General features: G+C 38.5%; 1 protein-coding gene across 1 annotated transcript in view; it reads right to left on the bottom strand.

Moving 5' to 3' along the window:
- The window catches only part of LOC311293757 (uncharacterized protein), a gene marked incomplete at its 3' end in the record, with an annotated part of 50,060 nt that extends 32,829 nt beyond the window's left edge, over positions 1-17,231 (bottom strand). The window contains exons 1-2 of the mRNA XM_084414248.1: positions 16,941-17,231; positions 5,379-5,425 (exon numbers count right to left, since the gene is read on the bottom strand). The remainder of the gene's footprint in view (positions 1-5,378; positions 5,426-16,940) is intronic.
- Between the last annotated feature and the right edge of the window lie 3,714 nt (positions 17,232-20,945).

Genomic DNA, 20,945 nt, shown 5'->3' on the forward strand with positions numbered 1-20,945 from the left:
CCAACACCAGCCGATGACATGGCTCCCCAAACCAAGACAGACAGTGGAAACTTCACACTGGACTTCAAGCATCTTGGATTGTGTGCCTCTCCATTCTTCCTCCAGACTCTGGGACCTTGGTTTCCAAATGAGATGCAAAATTTGCTCTTATCAGAAAAGAGGACTTTGGTCCACTGTGCTTTATTAAATCCAGAGTCAACGCAGCCTTCTACCAGGACATTTTCAGAGCACTTCATGCTTCCTTAATTTTCCAGCAGGATTTGCACCTTCCCACACTGCCAAAATAACCAAAACCTGGTTCAATGACCATGGTATCACTGTGTAATTACTGTGTGATTTCATGTAATATTCAAATTTTTTGAAATCCTGTTTTCGTGGGTTTTATAAGCTGGAAGCCCAAATTATGTTCAAATAAACAACTAAATACTTGAAATCGTTTAAGTTGTGGGCCCTGAATCTATAATCTATGGAAGTTTAATGTTTTGAATGGAATTATGGAAATAAATAAACTTTTCCATGATATTCTAATTTTTTGGAAAGGGTCTGTACATTTGTATATAACATACATATTTTTTTATCTGTGTCTTGTCACTGTCATACTGTCTGTGCTGTGGAAGCTTCTCTCACAAAGACAAATTCTTCGTAAGTCCCGAAATCACGAAAAAAGATGAGCGAGGAGAAAAAGTGGTATTATCTGAGCCTACTTCACCTTTCCACGAGGAGACAGCGAGTGAAGCTGCACCTGTGCTTCCCATTTCCAGGACACGCCATGACACTTCAGTGAGACTTCCACGACACAAATCGGCACAATACCAAATGATTTTGTCTCAGTATAACAGTGAAACCAACTTAAAATATTAAATAAATGTTATTTATGGTCATACAGATAAATGTAAGACATCATTCGAAACTAGGTCTAAAGGGTCTATTTGTGTACACTCACAATAAAAACAAAACATTGAGCTTTTGTAAAATAAAGAAAACAAACAGAATGCTGCTTTCTGCTGTCCCGATTTCCTTTCCGTCAAGTTTGGCTACTAGCAAGCTCTTGCGTGCCATTTGAACTCTTGTTTTAGGTTGGTGTGTACTGTCAGAGAATGTCTAATATGGCGAGAAGTTTCACTCTCACTACACTTCCGGCTTCTGAACTGGTTGCAGTTCCACTCTGATTCCATATGAGGGCGCTCACAGGACGAGTGCAGAATGAATGGAGGTCAATGGCGGTATACCCCTCAAAATCCACTTTTCTCAGGATATAATTTTTTGTCTAGTAATTTGAATGTTGTATTCGAAAGGAGATGCAAAGAAATGACACATTGCTGGGTGTTAGATTTTTTAGAGTCACTTATTTGCTTTAAAAAAGTCTTTCAAAATGTCAATGACGTCAGAATGCTGACGTCATTAGCAGAATGCTAGCGTGTTATGGGCAACAACAACTCAACCTGTAAGAAATCAAAACGACATAAGTACTCGTTCATTCAACTTTCGACCTAAAACCCATGTTGAACTTGCAAAACCTACAATCAAATCTGAGATTTCTCAACGGCAATCGGGTGAAAGAGACAAATTTAGCCGTCTAGCCCCATTGACTCCCATTCATTTTGCACTCATGGCGAGCGCCCCCCAGTGGAACTCTGGTGGTACTACAACCACAATTCGGTACAATAGGGCTTAATAGGGAGTGGACAGGCTCTCCGTAGACGGGCTCTGGTACTGTGTAGATTCTCTTCTTCTGCTCTTTTTCCTGTTGTGGCGGTTAGCAAACAGTGTTGCATAACCACGTACGCCCCCTTCTGGATTGGAGTGTGGATCGCCTGTGACTGACTGTATTCATCATCTGACTGCATGCACCGAACCGTGACGGTTCAGGACGAATATATGTACCATTACACCCCTAGTAAAAATATTTGGCAATAAAAGCTTTCCGATTCTGATATCAAGTAGTAGACAAATCAATCTCTGAATATCTTTGAAAAATGTAAGATGTCATAAACCATAAACTTTAATTGAAAAAGACTGAATTTGCCAAAGTTCTCATTATCAGAGTCCATTACCTTGTAAACACAACAACTTTGATTTCTGACAAGCCTGATAAAAATCAGTGCATCCTGACTCCCGGAAATTGCATAAAACCATCCAATCAAATTGGAGCCTGTGATTCTAAGAAAGCATTTGCCACAAAGAAGCTGTTTATGATGGACAAATATTAATCGTTTTTCATCACATGTCCATCTGGAGATCTCCTCTAACATAGAGAGGATAAAGCCTGCATATGTATTGCATGAAGTGCACCAGGCAGTGCAATGAGAAATGTGTATCAATGTCAATCGTGGAACAAAAAATGTATATACACAAACATTTTTCCGACCACAAACATTTGAACTATATACGCACAGTATATTGCATTATGAAAGTTCAAATAACAAAAGTGTCAGGGAAGATTGTGGGAATACCCACACTTAGCACGATATATTTTTAGCAGTCCGTTCAGCAAGCCAATTAGATTTTATTGGATTCTTTGCATGTGTTGTATTCTTAGTACATGCTGATGAACTCTGGTAGGAGATACAGGGTCCCATTATGTAGGTACAATTGATATAAATACTAATTTGTTCCTTTGTCAATCAAGTAATTTCAGCAGGATATAGGGAGAGTGTTGAGATAATTGTAGGTACTATCAACTGCTTGTATGTTGGTGTACATGCAGCTAAGGGTGATGTGATGTAAGTAATTTATGCATTAAAATGTTGTTTTTTTAGGAAGTTTTTGTAAGTGTGATGGTTTGTTAATGTCTGTATTATGTATGTTTTGTTGGTTAATGTTGCAGCAGTTCTCTCATTCAATTTCTCCCATGGAACACAATAAACAGTACCTTGAACCATGACTATATATAAATTCCTATTTGGGCAAGACTGCGTTTCTCAGAGGGCCTTAGAGTTAGTTAGTTAAGAGTAAGTTAAAAATAATAGGAACACTCACAAACAAATTACCTTTAGGGGTGCAACAGCTTGTCACGCTCAAAAAGATACTTTTGCAATTTTTCCACTTTGTTTTCCTGAGAGGGTAATTTTCTCTGTAATTTTGAATCAAGTTTATCTGTAAAACACCAATTTATATGACCTTCCTCTTTAGATAATGTTGCCCCACTGGATGTTTGTGTATTTTTCGTCTGTGTTCCTGTATGTGTTGTGTGTGTGGTATCTGAGAGGACTCTTGAGAAGACAAAAAGCGGTCAGGAAATGGAAGGAAGACAGAAGATGAAAAGATGGAGAGATAAACAGAGAGAAGGATTCTGCAGTTCTGAAGCAGAATGCAAAGCAATGCAGCTGAACTCATTCAATCACCTCTCTTCCCTTCATCTATTGAAACAGACAGAAGGATAGATAGACTCTCAGTGTGTGTGGGAGCTCTGCTCTCTGCCCATTCCTCCATCAACTCTGGTCCGCCTGGGTCATCCGTCTATTGATGGCAGGAAAAGGATGAGCGATATGAGGCGGAGGAGTCAGTCTGCTACACTAACCAATTTCTCACTGGTGAGTGAACTTGGCGAATCTTGGCAGGAAGACGCATGGAGTGTGTCTGTCTCCTGCCCTGAGGTCCAGAATTCACAATGTGGGTGTTACTATTCAAAGAACACAGGCAGTTACGGTTGTTACAACAATTGCACAAATGTTACAAAATCCGCACAACGTCTGGGTGTGTGCACACGTGAAGATAAATGTCTCGGTGACTGTGCTGGACAAACAGCATTTGAGAACGATCAATAAGTGCAGCAACAGTCGATACTCGTTGCTTCCTCCCCGACAAACAACATGTTCTTTTCTCCTCCATCTATCTCGATTTCTATTCTTCTCCCTTGTGCCAAGTCAATCCCTCCATCTTCCGTTTCCTTTGTCTTTCCCCTTGTCTCTCTCCTTCCACCCCCCACCCACCTGCTTGCTCTACTGCAGTGTGCTCTGATTGGATGAAAGCTTGTCTCGAACCACTTTAACTTTGTCCGAGTTGGTTATACTATTGGCTATTGCCTCGAACAGGCCTGGGTGAGAGAAAGAAGGGAGGGAGGGGGACATTTCCCCTCAGTCCCGTACCCGCTGCAGGGAGGGCGCAGTGGGCATGACTTTGCAAGCGAGGCCCAGGCAGACTTGTGGCCTGCCTGTATAGGACTGGATGGAGCCGGATCGGCCTGTTTGGCCTGGAGGCCTTTAGAGATTAAGGTTTATTTGATTGGGCACATCCATGGGCAGCTATCCCATGGCTAAGAGGGTGCCAGGAGACTGATGAGTCATGTTTTCACTTTGTTGCTTGATGCACAGATGTGCCGAATCCTGATACGATTACTGTTGATTCAGAAAGAAAATACTTTTTCAGGTTTTCTAAGACCTCAGTATTTAATGGATGCCTGTTTCTGTCTCAGAGTAAATTGCAACTTTATTCTCATTATAATACTTTATTTCTTCCAAATTGTGACTTTTTATCTCACAGTTTTGACTGTCTAGTAATTGCAACTTTATTTTTCAAAATGTGACTGTACATTTTGCAAATGCAACTTGATTTTTTCAGAATTGTGACTTTGTTTCACAGTTAAGCAACTTTGTTTCTCATAATTCCAATTTTGCATTTCAAAATGTATCTTTATTTCTCCAAATTGTGATTTTTTTGAATCAGTGTCGCAACTGTGACTTTCTCATTATTGCAACATTATATTTCTCGATTGACTTAATATCTCCCAATAAGACATGCTGTATCTTGTGTTTCTCATTAATGCACCTTTATCGCAATGTGATTCACTATATGACGTCATTCGACTTTACATCTTGCAATTGCAACTTTGTGGGATAATAAAAATTTAGAGAGAAAGAAAGTCACAGTTACAAGATATATTGTCACAATGCATTTTGTGACATTTTGTGTTATGTAGCTATCTCACAATGTAACTTTCCCACAATTACATTTTTATTTTTTACTCTCAGATGGAAAAAGGCTTCCATAATATTTAGCTAATTATGTACAGCGATTGAATACACGTTTGTGCTGTCCACAGAGTCTGTAAGAGCTGGACAGTACACATAAAAGAGAGATTGTAGTATGTATGTGGAATACCTTTCCAACTATAGGAGCACACAGGGGACTCACACATGCACAACCGCTGTCCTTCTAACCAAATTATGATGATCATATCTGGTTGACTCATGAATTGTGACTATAGAGGGGCGGTATCACCAACCACTCCCTTTTTATAACACTGTTCTGCTGGGTAATGTTTCGAAGACGGTTGAACGGACAGCTCCAACAGGACGCTGGTGTGACAGTCTGCCACCTGCAGGTTCACTACAGTACTGCAACCATGCGTATCAAGGGACATTTCACATTGCTCTTACCTCATATGTGGGAAATATTCAATTCCATGTTGAATTTGCAGGTTCATCTGTAAGGGACATACAAAGAAAAACTCAGTTTAGTAAAAGAATTACAGTCAAACCTTTAAAGAAATGTTTTAAACTGTATGTCTCAGGAGTGTCTCAGAAACAGACATTCAATGACGTAGGCACATCATGATCTTTACTCTACCCCTTTATCTCGATCCCTTCATTTATTTCTCTGTGTACCCTGGAATTATTCTTCTCTCCTGTTCTAAATCTACCTTAGTCCCTCCCCCCTGCTTTCCTCCCTCCCACGTTGTCCTCAAATGCCCCGGCCTGGCGCCCTGTTTAGCTCATGTTGGTGCTTTTCCTGTCTGTGTGTGTGCGTCTTAATGCTTCAGTTTTTCCTTGTGCTTCACTGCATGACAAATATTTACACGTGTTTATTGCCAAAGCAAAAGTGATTATTAAAATGAAAGAATATAAAAGGAAGAAAACATATATAACGTAGGTAAATTGCAGTTTTTCATTATTTGGCACTGTGTCAAATTTGTGCAAAACCCGTTTAATTATGTTGGACTTCATTTCACGTACTTCATTCAACTTCTCGCATACAGGATTCGTCTCATTTCCTTTTTATTTGCATTGCAGGCAAAGTGTAACCTTTTATCTTGTAGAAGCTATGCTTTACTCTTTTTTCCCCCTCGATCTCCGGTTATTCCCTGCTTCCATTTTAATTAACGTTGTATCGCTCTCTCTCTCTTTCTGATGAAGAAGGGGGTGGGAATTGGGGTGGATATCCGCATTGGTTGCCATGGCACCAGACAGCTCCATTTCTACCAATGCACATGAGTAAAGTGTGTGTGTGTGTTTGACTGTGAGACGCTGTGCAAATTGTGAATGTCTGTGTCTTAGTCTATCATTCAGCTACTGTGACTAATTCATGAGCTACATTTAGTTTTTTTGTTTCCTAAAACAGTCAAAAGTTCAATGACATTAAAAAGAGGCAATCAAAACTTGCCTACAAGCAATTGCCTCAATTTCATGTTACTTTTCTGAAGATGGATTTAACCTGTTTGAATTTCACTATTTTGGTTTGGTGTTTCGCTTCCAATAGGGACTATTATAAGAGCACATCTGCTGCAAAGCTTTCTATTCCCCTTAGAGCAGTGTCTCTGATCTGTTGCTGGCCTTATGCTGGCCTTATTCTGGCCTTTTCTCTTCTCTCTTCCCAGAAGAGGGCACTATTGTTTCACAGACTCCCCTTACACAGAATTCTGAACTATGACCACGGATCTGAGGTCTTCAGGTTCAGCGTTATTGATCATGTAGCCCTTGACACTGTGAGCTGAGAGTGATTATTACAGTGAGAAACTAAACAAGCATGTGGATAATGATGTGTGATCCTTTACAGCAAAACAAGCAGGTATAGGACAGATTTTACGAAGAAACAACTAACAATGAAAAACTCTTCATGGGATCCACATTTAGCATAAATTGTAAGAATGTGAAACTACGAGAAAAAAAACATCCATATGTTTATATGTTTCCATATATTTTTGTAAATGTGGGGACTACACATTACATAAATATACTGTTTAGAAATACCAAGATGCAAATAAAATACAAGTTCATACAATATTGTTCATTCAATTGTTTTTGTCTTTTGGGGAAAAAACAAACAATGAAAAACTCTTCATGGGATCCACATTTAGCATAAGCAAATTTTCAAACGCTGGGGAAAAAAATATGTCAATCTGGTTTTCATATGTATTTGTGAATTTAGGGACACTACATAAAAAAAAAAAATTGTGTTTGGAAATACCAAAATACATACATACTTTTACTTACATAAAATATGCTTGCTTCAAGTGGTTAAAGTATTTTTCAGTAAGAACACATGCATATTGACCACGATGACAACACATTTACCGAATAAATTCCTAGATAAGCATCACAAAAGTCACGTGTCTTTGCCTCAACAAGTTTGTGTAACTGAATAATTTGCTCTGAGAACGAAAAGAAAAGATGTTTCTCTGGTCATTTAGAAATGTTGGAGCCAAAGCCAGTCCATAAAATGTTTGCCAACATCTGAGAGGAAGTAGCCAATTTCCACAGAAGTGATGATTTTGTTCTCTCGAGCATGGGGTTTGAAATGTCACTTTTTCCCTTTGGAAACGTGTTATGTGACATTTCTTTTCCTCACCTAAATTAATTTCACAACTTGGATGTAAACACAGATAATAAATGTAATAACTGAGCAAGGCCACCGCTTGCTGTTTCCTTGGAGCGTAGGCACTAAACAAACTTGCAGAGACACATTCAAACACACACACACACACGCATACTCTACAAGCACGTACACTGACTAAACTACAGCGTAAGCGTACAGTATTGTTGAAGGTCTTTGCTTTGAGGATGATCCTCTTCACCAAGTTAAACAAAAGGGCCTCTCCAGCGGCCTGTAAGACAAACACTCTTCCTAGAGAAAACACTGACAGTTACACTGTAACCCATACTGCGTAAGAGGACGCCCGTGCATGCACACACACACACACACACACACACAGCTGTGCAAAGGCCCCATGGAGAGGTACAACTATGCGGATGTCTTGAGCCCAGAGCAAAGTAAAGACAATAGAGCCTTTGACAGTCTGACTGTTTCTGTATTTCACTACCGTCTAAATGTCTATCTCTCATGTCTCCAATTTTCCCTGTAGCTTTCTTTTTCTCTTTGGCCTCAGACTTTCATATAATTTATCTTTTATAAAAGTTAAGTATTTACTCAGAAAAGTATACATAGTTCAATTAGTTTCAAATCAGTTCAAAGAGGTTGAAAATCATTTGACAGATTTACATACAGTACTTGAGAATTTTATTGATCCTTCTATTTTTAGCTTTACTAGATAGGTTAGAAAGTCCTCGCTACAGGTAGGTTTAAAGGAACATTCTGCATTCCGTACAAATTAAGCTCGATTGACATAACTTGTGGCATAATGTTGATTACCACAAAAATGTATTTCCACATTAAATACTGTTTCAATAGCATAATCGCAAGATGTAAACAAAGCTTGTTAACATGATTTCAGTTTGAAAATCAAAAAAAAAAAAGGGAAAAAAAGGGAAAAAAACATAAACAGGCCTGTAAACACCACAACAAACACTCTACAAAGCACAAGTTTTAGCTAAAGAATTGCTTTTATAAAATTAAGCAGCACTTTTTTTCTTCTTTTTTTTTCTTTTAAAACTTGATTGATTGTTTTACTTGAAAAAACTTGAAAATTGACCCCATTTACTTCAATTGTAAGTGTCTAAATGCAAATGTGTAATTTAAAAAAAAAGGTTTACATCATTTTTTTGTGGTAATAATCAACATTATGCAACAAATGCTGGATTTAGATTAACTTAGAATATTTCTTTAACTGGACAACACAAAGAATCAAATTGTACAAAACAGCTGTGTGTTTTTAGAGAGAACGAACTGGGTTTCCACCCTAAGAGGCCTCTCTGGATAGGTGAGTAGGTTAATGTATGTCTTTGAATGTATGTGCGTGAGCACTGTAAACATACAGTGCTGCTCTGAAAACGCTGCACCCTCTGACCCTGGAAACTGCTGCAGTGCAACAAGTTCATTCATATACATGTGTACACATACACTCAGCGGAGGCCTCTGGGAGGAAACACACATGCCTTCTCCATGTGACAATGCCAGCACACACACACATACGCGCATATGTTTGGCTCCTTCCTTTCCTGAGCGGCAGACAAATGCAGGGAAAACATGGACCCCTTGCTGATTATTGCGCTAGTAAAAACATAATTTCTATCCATTAGGATGAAGTCATGTGTCCATTCTACAAACATACAATGATCATGCTGAAAATGGACTAGGTTTGAATTTTTGAACAAACACATGAAAACAGTTCTAAAAAGGAAACCGTCCTAGACACTTCTTAGTCTAAACTATCTTTTGGTCAAATAAAGAGACATTCTGTGGCTCTAGATGTTTAGTGAATAGTGGAAAAAAAAAAAAAGGAATGAAGAAAAATATCTCTCAAAGAGTTGCTCAATGAATCCTTGTTTGGACTGTGGCCAGATGTCCTGAAACTGTATCGACATACATGTTGCCTGACAAACTACATTCCAGACCGGTTCTTTTTCTTTCTGGCTTAAGAATGGACACCTCAGTCATTTACCTGTTTAAGAGAACCCACGGCTCTTTCATAGTTACTGGCATTCTGGCTTCTCAGTTACCACTGACATTGATGTCATAAGGGGAGTTGGGTTTCCAGTCTCACATTTTGTCATATTTTCTACCTGAAAATAGTAAGCCTTTTGAGAAACCAGCTATTCCAAATGTCTCTTCAACCAGAGAGGTCTAAATATGGCCAGAATAGCATCTAAAGTCAATCAAAATGTATTTTTAATGCCTGCTCCTAATTTTATTATGAATGATTTATCAGAGAATGTTATTATTGAAAGAAGAAAAACGAATAGTCTTTAACCCTATTCACACTGGATTAGCATTACCTGGTGACCTCTAGTCATTTGTAATAATTGCAGAAGTTGTCTGTGATCTTAATCCCGCGCGAATCAACCATGTCTGTAATTTGTAAAGTAAAAAATTCCCCCGCAAATGACCTGCAATATTTCGCAGAACACCGAGGTCCCGTGATAATATTAGTCCCGTGCGAATCGCCATCTCTGTGATTTGGAGGGGTCGTATATATTTTTTTCAAGGTTTTTGTTTCCTGTGCGCTTTTTTATACATCTTTCACGAAGAATGGAGGCTGCGTTGGAGTGTTTTGATTGTATTTTGGGTGCTGGGTCATATCGCTATACACCATATATACACCACGTATACAACTATACAATTTGCAGAAAGAGAAAGCTGAAAACCATCAGAAGAGCAAAAACAAAAAGAACGATTAGATGGAGATGGATGACATATATAACAGCATGCGGTAAAGAACATCATTCTGTTTATGATATATCATACAGCTAGACCTATAAAGACAAGACATTTCCAAGCAATAAGCCTACTGACATCATATCCGGGAGATAAGTCAGTAAATTCGAGTAAAATCACAGGCTTCGCTTATCCTGTGCGAATGCGCCACATGAAATTCAGAAGTGTGTGTGGGGGGGGGGGGGGGGGGGTGTGTGGGGGGGTGTGTGAATTTCTCAATCACACAAGGTCCCTAGATAATAAAAATCCAGTGCGAATAGGGCTTAAGTAATATTTAATAAAAAAATAATAATTTCCTTCTAAAACAACTTTCCCTTTCTCCACGTCACTAAGGCCTTGCAGGCTATTGGATACTGTCAAAAAACAGAAACATTTTTTTTCTCAATTAACATTATGTTTCCCTCAGAAATACACACTGTTAGCATCTACATGAATTCCCGTTACTTCTATAATGACGTACATTATAGATTTAATGTGTTGTGAACAGCACTTCATGTCGACTAACGGCTGAGTACAGTGTGTGTTTTGTGCGCGTACAGCTACATGACTTCTCTGGACTTCTACATATGACAGTATAATAAACACAGCGGTCACTTAGCTTTCTTCAACTGCTTTGGATAACTTTCATACACAGTCTCATTCTGTCATATGTAATGTACACAAAGAGGCACTCTCATATTTTGCTAAGAAATTCTGAAAGTCTAACGACTTTCTGCTGGATAGAGTAAACAAAGACATGGTGACTGTTTCAGTCCCAATAAAACAAAATACCCCCAAAAAACACAAAAAGACTTGCACAAGAATGCCATAAACAGATGTTTCTGAAACACGTGCTGTGCTCTGATGTTAAATTTACCGAAATTAATCCATGAATTAACGCTGTAGTGTGATTTTTCTCCGTGGTTGGATTTACTACACAGAAGAACGACTGGAACGTGTTCTTTGGCACCTCCCAGTGCAGCAGGAAGCTAGAAGAAAACCGGGAGTGTGCTATTTCCAAATTGATTCGCTGCTGTCTGTGTGTTTCTCATTTAAAAAAAAGGAAAGAAAAAAAGAAATTAGATCACTTTAATATCTATATAGAATAGTATATAAGAAAAATTGTTCTACCAGACAGCATTGAGATTAAATTGAGAGCAATTTTGTTTGCTTAAGTTTGCTGTTTCTATCCTCATACATTTCAGATAATGTTCACACACAGCAAAGATTTAGCAAAATATTAAAAGTCAGTTATTTCAATTATCTTCTCCTAAGGAAAAATCTTTTAGTAGAAACATCTAAGAAATAACTGAGGCTTTAAAGGCCCCCTGAAGTGCCTTCAGCGTCTATTTATCGTGTAAGGGGCGGGACGCTTCGAATTCTAGAGAGAATTTGATTGGATAGAAAATTTGAGAGTAGAGTGCAGAGTGATGTCATCAAAATCATTGATCCATTTTGGCGGAAGTGAGAGACTGTAAGTTTTGAAAGCTTATATCTTCTAAATGAGAATTTTGTCATTGTTTTGGAGCACACTACCATACAGATAACCTAAATAAATGTCATACTAAAAGCCAAAAAAACTTTATTCCAATTTCATTAGGACTAATAAAACATAAGCACACATTAAAACTTTGGTCAATACGATCAAATAATAATTTTCTTGTTAAGGACAATATTCTATTTGTCTGAATAAAAAAATATATATTTTCATTTTTAATGCCACAAGTTCATCTAGGCGTCACAACACTATAATGCACAGTGTAAAAAATTGTGGTTTTAAAGATTAAAGAACTTTGATTGTAAGATGACAGCGCAGCTAACTGTAATGTAAAAATAGGCGAAATGAGCATACAAAAAATGATATATAAAATTAATAAATGTAATATTTTCCAATAACGCACATGGTACCAATTTATCTAATTACAGAACGTTTTCCTGAGCTATGAAAGAACAATCTCTTGATGTTTCTCTGAATTGCTGTCATTGGATATTGAAAAACAGAAAAAAACAAAAAACAGAGACACATCGACAACCAAAGGGAAACGTTTTATAATACAAAATACTCATTTGCATGACTGTCAGAACATATTTTCATATGTGAGAATTTGCATCACTAAAGCTTATAATGCACAACTATAGATTTAAATATAAATATGCCTGAGCTCTGTGAATAAAGGTGTACTGAAGAACTGTGTCACACCATTTGTCAAATGTCCCCAAGAAGCTACGTGCGTGTACCAGTATAAGCTGCTCAAATTCTATTACTCCAGTCTCATCCAGTCGCACATACAGCAGTTGACCCTGCCTGGCCCCTGCAACTGTGGCAACCCACTTCCTGTCATTCTTTGGACTATTCTGGGATGCATGTACAGTAGATGCTCTAATCTAATCTCTGTAGCACCATTCACAACCATAAACTCTACAATAGTTGTAGTAAGAGAAAAAAATCTAGTTGTAGTAAGCAGCCTTCCTCTCAATACCCATATATTCAAATAGAAAAACACCAACAACAACAACAACCAAACCTATACGAACCCTGTCAGGACTCTATAGTGTAATTTGCAGCACACTATGTCTGATCTATTTCTGGATGGGGAGTTGTGTCCCTGTTTTGGTTGGAGGCACAGGGAGATAAACAGAATCTTCAGTTGACGAGAGTGTTTGAGAGTGTATAGATGGTATTTTTACACAGCTGGGTCAGACTTAGCCCAAGGCATCTGTCTCACTCTCTCTTTCTTCATCTACAGCACGACTAACCGTCTCAGATTCAAAGTTTCGCTTTATGTTTATCTGTCCTGTTTTCTTCCAAATTCTCCTCCTGATCTTACAGCTCTTACATCTGTCAGCTACTTGCGTCATTAATGTTTGTGTTTAGCCAATTATAATGAGGTGGTCACAAAGTCTACTTCTGTTTAGTGCGTCAAATGAAACTGAGTGTGGAGAGAGATCTCCGGAGAGTTCCTCAAGCAATATATTTTACATTTTGTTATTGTGGTATGTTGTGTCGACTCATTTTACTTTTGTTAAGTATACTATATTAGATTAACAGTACTAATGTAAGACACACTACCGTTCAAAAGTTTGGGGTCAGTAAAAAAAATCTATTTTTTTCCTAAAGAAAACACTTTGGATGAATTGATCAGAAAAGCAAAGACATTTATAATGCTAAAACATGTTTCTTTTGAAAAAAAAATTGCTGTTCTTTTAAACTTCAATTCAAAGAATCCTGAAAAAGCACATCATTAACAATAAAAATAAATGTTTCTTGAGCTCCAAATCGGCATATTAGAATGATTTCTGAGGGATCATGTGACACTAAAGACTGGAGTAATGATGCTGAAATGATGCTTAAATGCTGAAATGAATGATTTAGCTTTGACAATTACATTTGATCTTGATCAAATAAGAGATTTCTTTCAAAAACATCTTAAAAAACATTCCAACTCCAAACTTTTGAGCTGTTTGCTCTAAGTTTCTGACTATAGAAACTAAAAACATCTGGGATCTGTCATAATGGCTAATCGAAAACCAGATATAGTCCTCAATGTATTTTCAGCATTGCTGCCCTTCTAGCTGCCACACACTCCATTTAAATACAGACTGTCAGACTTCATCTAGCTCAAACAGTCTCATGATACGCTCCTTTGCATTTATAAGCTGAGAACTGAATTTAATGCACAGGACAGTCAACTTCACACTTGCTGATAGTCGACCTTCAGTCGGCTCATTCTTCTCTTTTGAATTTAGCAAGCAAAAAACAAAGCACTTGCTAACTGGATTGAGCAATATGATGCTTGTTTTGTTTTGTTTTGTTCATAAAGGCAATGACAAGTAGTGAAGTGCTACTTTGTATACCAACAAATAAGATGAGCCCACATGAGATAAAAGTAATTATGATACTGTAAGCAATTATACTTCTTTTTTTTTTTGCTAGATAATAATATAGGCTAATTTTACTTTAATACTAATAAACATTCTAAGAAAGACCCTGGTCTGCTATAAAAAAAAAAAAAGGATTAAAAATGGGATAACATCAATCAATTGAGCTAATAATAATAATAATAATACAAATTTTGTAGTTGTTTAATCAAAGCAAATACAACTGGGAATACATGTGCCCAAACAAAAGCACACTGACTACAGGTGCAACTCTTTTCTTTCTCTTCCTGTGAACTAACAACAGAAAGAAAGCAGAAAAAGAGTAATAGAATACAGCAAAGAGAGGGGTGGGAAAAGGCACTTTCGGTCAGTTCATATGAGGCATGGCGGTTTTGGCAGTTGCTCTGGGCAACATGCCATTGTTTACATGTGGGAGGGATTAAAGCAGCTCTGAGCGACGCCATTGGCTGAGGTCAAGTTACACTATCAACAACTATTTTGAAATCTTGTGGTGAACCCAGCAGTGCTTCCAATTCACCTCACGGAGTCTGAAATGTTAAATTAATTATAATTCAACTAAATGCCATGAAATGATCAGAATTCAGTTTTCTCAATATTGTGAAACTGACATAACTGAGTTCATACATCTCAGCAGAAGATCACATGGTTCTTTTTAAATAGCAATAGTTCATATAGATCATATATATGCAGATGGTTTCTCATTAATTATATATGATCACTGTGGTTTAAATAATTTATTTTTTACAAGGCAGAGTGTGAAATCTTCAGACACTGCATAACAGTGCAGGAAGACAGAAGTAGAGCAAAGGTAAGGAGGGGAGTGGAGTATTCACAAAAATCCCACGGACGCTAATAACAAATAAAAAATTGGCATCATCGTCCATTCATAGAGAAAAACGGAGAACATTTAGTTTATTCACGTTCTAACAAACGGCAAGAAATAAATATTGTATAAGTACATTTACATATTTAAGTAATGGGTTCTCCCAGTCGTCATCTTATTCAGTTTAGCCACTCAAAACAGCATCCAACCAAGAACAGAGCCTGCCCGTAAGCTGAACTTTAACCTGTGAAGGACCAAAGTCCCTCATGACCTCATCGTCTCCTTTCACAAACACAATGGGAGTCATCGTGACCTCTCGCTCCTCGGTATGAGCCAGCTCAGCAAAAACCTGAGAACTAATCAGATTAAAAAGAGGAGGAAAGGGATGAGATCAGACCGAATCAGACACAACAAGAAACACTTTTTAATCACAGGTCCCTCTTCTGTTTGATTTTGTCCCACTTTTCTCATTCTATCTCAGTGTAACCGAATAACGCAATGAAGACTTGAATTAGGAGGTTCTATCAAGTGCTGACAGTAAGGTTTGTGAGCGAAGCAAGTGTTGAAAGTCCACTATATGACCAATGGTGTGTATGTGTGTGTGTGTGTGTGCAAGTGGTCAGAAGGGAGCATGATGACTGAATGACCTTCACATGTGCCTGTTGTTATTTTCCATAGGGGTCAGCCACTAAGAATGCACGGCATGCAAAGACTGCATGTGTCTCTCTTCCTAGTAAGCCCTTTTCTCTCCCTCATTCTCAGTCTGTATCTCTACCTCCCTTTCTGCTTGTTCACTCTGTTTTCTTTCTGTCTTTTATCAGTTTCTCTGCCACAGATTCTTTCGTTCTCCATAAGCACACAACTTGCGATAAGAGTTTGAAATTAAGTTAAAAAAGGATGGCTATTTTAGGCGGTTTCCCCTCAGGATATCCTTTTGGACATGCTGTATATTTTCAAACTCTCATGCAGATTACCACCCAACCACCCCTGAACCAGAAAAGTCACCTGACAACTTTTGCAGGCTGTGTGCACACGCACACATTGCTAATGCAGCATAAGCATAAACAATTCAAAGCCCTTAAGCAAGTAACTGAGGAGCGATTGTATGGATCAGGGAGCGATAAGAAAGAATCAGAGCTTTTTCTTGCGTCGCTTGGCTTATCAATCAGTCGACGGCATATGCAGACAGCTGTGAGGAACTGCTTTGATGCCGTCTGAAACTATGTCTCTGTGTGTGCCCCCTCAAAACACTAGGGAGAGAAAGAGAGAGTGAGTCTCTATTTCTGGATGCAGTAGATGTCTGGACGTCTGAACAAAGGAGACACAGACGAGACAGACGAGGAAAAAGACGGCAGCTGAGTCCATCATACACTGCAGCAGTGAGCAACCCCTCCGTTAATAATACAATCTGATTAATACACATCCATGACACACGCAAACACTCCAGATGAGTATATGACACACACACGCATGCACGCATGCATACAAATTCATATGACATTCAGTCAAGTATATAGCATAACTCATATACAGCACATGCACACGGATCACAATATTTCTTACTTTTACAGATTTCACAGAGTAGACATAATGTCAACAGTACTTTTATCAAGTATGTACGTGCAAATCGTGCAAATCTTGTCTGCAAAAATATAGTCTTTTTACCCTTCTAAACTGATCATAAGCCTCCCAAAGTGAAATACTGTTACATTTAAATCACGTTTAAGACATTTAAAGCCACGTGTTTAGATGAAGAAAACCTGTGTGCTAACTTTAGACCCTCCCATTGCCATGAAGTGAAAAACTGTACTGAGAAAAACATGCTCATGGTATCAAAACCTAACCTCACAAACACACTCACTCACTCACACACACACGACACTCAGCCAGACTCCAGAAATATACTTACCCACTACTCCACAACTTCAGCCGTCCGTTCCGTGTGGGGACCGTTCTTTATTTTCATGCAGAGATATCTGAAAAACATGTACAACACACGTTCTGCTCTGCTCCTCTATTTCACTTTACTTTCTTTCCTCAGTCAGTTAAATCCAGTTTCAACCTCTTCCCTGAGCAAAAAGAGCGAGAGAGAGAGAGAGAGAGCGAGTGGTAGAAGCTAGTGAACGCTCCAGACACAAACGCTCAGTGAAAAGACCACTGCCACTTTTCTGCATACTCTTCCACCCCCCAACCCTCCTCTGCTCAGCTCTCCTACCCTCCCCTTTCAGAGACTCAGTCCTGTAGCAGAGCAGAAGCCATCTGGTACAGGCCAAAGTCCACTGCAAATGCAGTGTGTGTGTGTGTGTGTGTGTGTGTGTGTGTGTGTGTGTGTGTGTGTGTGTGTGTGTGTGTGTGTGTGTGTGTGTGTGTGTGTGTGTGTGTGTGTGAGAGAGAGAGAGAGAGAGAGAGAGGAAGAATAAAATTTACAGTTTGCACTGTATTGAGTTTGCATCCCCACAGCGTGTGAAGTTATGTAAGCATACAGTGTGTCTGTGTGTTTTTGAGAAAGGACCAATGGAAGTCGTGGCGGCTTACTTGGTGCCATTGGCAAGAAAAGACATGGGGGAAGAAGAAAAAATAAAACACTTTTTAAAAACTTAGTAGTTCTATACATGTTAGTTAAGTGGTACAGTACAGCTTTCAATTAACGTGCATGGGGCATGAAGCTGCTGCATATATTTATTTGTCTATTATGTGTTAGTTTTCTTTTAAGATGCACTTGACAGACATAAAACAGTATGAAAATAGCATAAAACTTACCATTAAAGTGCCCCTATTATGCTATTTTAAAGGTTCCTAACTTTGTTTTGGAGGACTCCTTCAATATAGACTGACTACGTCAGACTTCTTACTTCCGCTCAATTTCATTTCGCTTCTGTACTCAGTCTGAGACAGCGTAATAGCTTTCCGTTTTCCTCCGGCCTGAAAACAGCCGGCCAATCAACGAACAGAGGGCGGGCTGAGAGCTGTGACGTAGACACTGATTGTACCGTGGATGCGTAGATTTACTTCACATAATCTGCAAAAGTCGTTCACAGCCATGTTCACTCCGGTATTTCGCTCGATGGTTTTGTTTTCGCATCATACTACATGTGTTTACAGTGGAAGTTAGATGCGGCTGAGAATGCGCATAACACACGCCATAACCAAACGTTATGTGATTGGCTTACGGGAACCAATGATTTTAAACTTCAGACAAGCGCCTCCCCGCGAGAAAGAAAACGCTTTTCAATTGTGCCATGCCAGACTCTGTCTACGAAGCAAAGCGAAGTAGCAGAGTTTGGGATTACCAGGCTACCTTCAATATGGATTCAAGGTCAAAAAACACTTTAAATTCCTCATAATATACATTGCAGGTTCACCTAATTTCTCAGTGTCTGAAACGGTTTGATAAAGGATTCAGTCTCTCTAAACCCCTCCTTTCCGATAGCCTACTCTGCTCTGATTGGTCAGATGGCTCAGTCTGGTGTGGTTGGTCTACCACTTACAGCGCGTCACGGAAATTAAACAGCCATTACCATATCTGAATTTCAGCTCCGGAGGCTTCCACGGCACTTGTACACAGTGATACGAACAGTAACAATGGTGCCGGTTTTACCATGTCAATCACATCCTTTGGAAGTAAACTTTCGTAGCACTGAAAACCGAGTCTTCTCAACCTGTCGACAATGCGAACCAAACTATTTCAGGCCTCAGCTACAACTACAGTGTTTGAGGGTGGGTCTAAGTAGATGTTGTTCACAGTCAGCTAATGAGGACTATGTAATAAACCTACGTAGGTTCGGTAAGAGTGGAATTACTGACAACTCCTTTCAGGCAGTTCAGAATTGGTTCTTTCTATTGGGAGACAGTAACTACATTTATCGGACACTTAGATAGTTAATTGGTTTACTCCAGAAAGATATTTATTACAACGACTATATAATACATCAGTAAATATAGTACAATATACTGTATATATATATATATATATATATATATCATACATATTCATGTTCTGAACACATTCTGATTCCCAAAAGTCATTTATATCTGATGATCTGAATCTAAGATTCGAATCTGCGACTGATAAGCATGATAACCATGCATATGTTCACAATGAAAAAAGGTGCAACAAAAGACAACTTGCCAATAGAAAATGTTATATCTTAATATACGTATGGTATGCAAAGGTAAAGTTCTCAAATCCTGTTGTTTTTTTCAATCCCCTTATCAAAGAATTTCCCTTATCAAGTTTTCGAAACGAAGTGATCAAAACCAAACTTACTGTGTCAACACAACTAATCAAAGAGAACCTATACTGTATATGCCTTCATATGACAGAGATTTCATAACCATGGTCATCTTTGTCTTCAAATAGCATTATCACCTTCCTATCACTCCCTCTCTGATCCAAATTATAAGACCAGTTTTGCCTAAAAGAGAAAAATAGTGCACAAATTGTGTTACTCTACACTACAACAGTGAGCACCAGTCAAAAGTTAAATTTAAAAAAGTAACTACTTTGAGGCAACAAAATCATGAGATAGCTTTGATCTGTTTTTGATCTTTTGGTCACTACATAATTTCCAGCCTTCCTCACTATATGTTATTTCAGTTTTGATGACTGTACTATTATTCTAAAATGCAGTCATAATGTAGAGTTAGTCCAACATTTATCTAATACTGTGTATTTCTAAACTGTACCAGCATTATTGTCAGGAGCATTACACATATAGCAATGGAAGTGTGTCGTATATGGCAAATAAATGAGGACATCCTGAACTGTGTGTATATGGTTTAGGGCAATCTGAATGTTCTCTGATGTCTGTCCTAGAAATCCCTCAATCTAATATATCCCACAGCTCTGACACCAACAGCAGATCTGTCTGTACATAATCTCCTCTTTTTTTCCTGACCCACATTTACACATTTACATACTGTAAATGAGTCTATATATACACATATAGCATACAGACTATACGACAGCAGATAAAGTACATCATGTCCCACAGTCAAACACAGTCACACCCAGAGTCTTTCATCAGACTGAACGTTTCATGTTTGCTGTATGTATAAGGCATAAGGAGTCCAGACTCCAGCATCCAAATATTAGAGCATTCTAGGATCTAAGAATTCATGACTCCAAAAACTGGCCAGAACTCTTCTGGGCTTATAGACATATAGCCATCATTGCTTTCACACATGAATGTATAGGAGCCATGGCTCAGTGAGCCTAACTCAGAGAGATCACAGCTGTCCCCAGAGGCAGGCCGCCCTTAAAAACCTTGTATGTGTGTGTATGTGTGGCAGAAAGAAAACTACAGAGTGCTATCTGGAAATAGCTCCAGTAATCCAGCGAGCAGACAGAACATTCTGTCTGTGTTTTGTACTATGCTCTGCTGGCTTTGCTGAATCATAGCAATAAGCATAACACTGAGGACAGCTACACGCAGACTGTGACTAGTGCAGCTTGGATGACATAGTAGATCTATGGGTAACGCTAAACCATGGTCAGCCTGAGCAGTGTAATCTGATGATTTGGGTATATATAGATGATGTATGGGTGTGTATGTGTGTATGTATATACATATACACACACACACACACACATTAGTGCTGTCAAATAGATTAATTGCAATTAATCGTATTTAACATAAAAGTTAAGTGTAAATATATTATATAGAACATATATACACATATATACAGTATATATACACAAACTTTATGTTTAGATGTGATTAATCAAGATTAATCGATTTGACAGCACTAACATACGCGGCCTAGTGGCCAATCTCCACTGATTGCACAGTCCATCAGTAAGAGCAAAGTGTGGAGATTGAATTAGCAGAGCAATAGCACAGCTGCACATAAAACATTGCAATACACACAACATAATGGGAGACATATCATAGTTCAAAAGTGGACAAATTGT

Source organism: Rutilus rutilus (assembly GCF_951802725.1).
Source record: "Rutilus rutilus genome assembly, chromosome: 7".
Taxonomy (NCBI): domain Eukaryota; kingdom Metazoa; phylum Chordata; class Actinopteri; order Cypriniformes; family Leuciscidae; genus Rutilus; species Rutilus rutilus.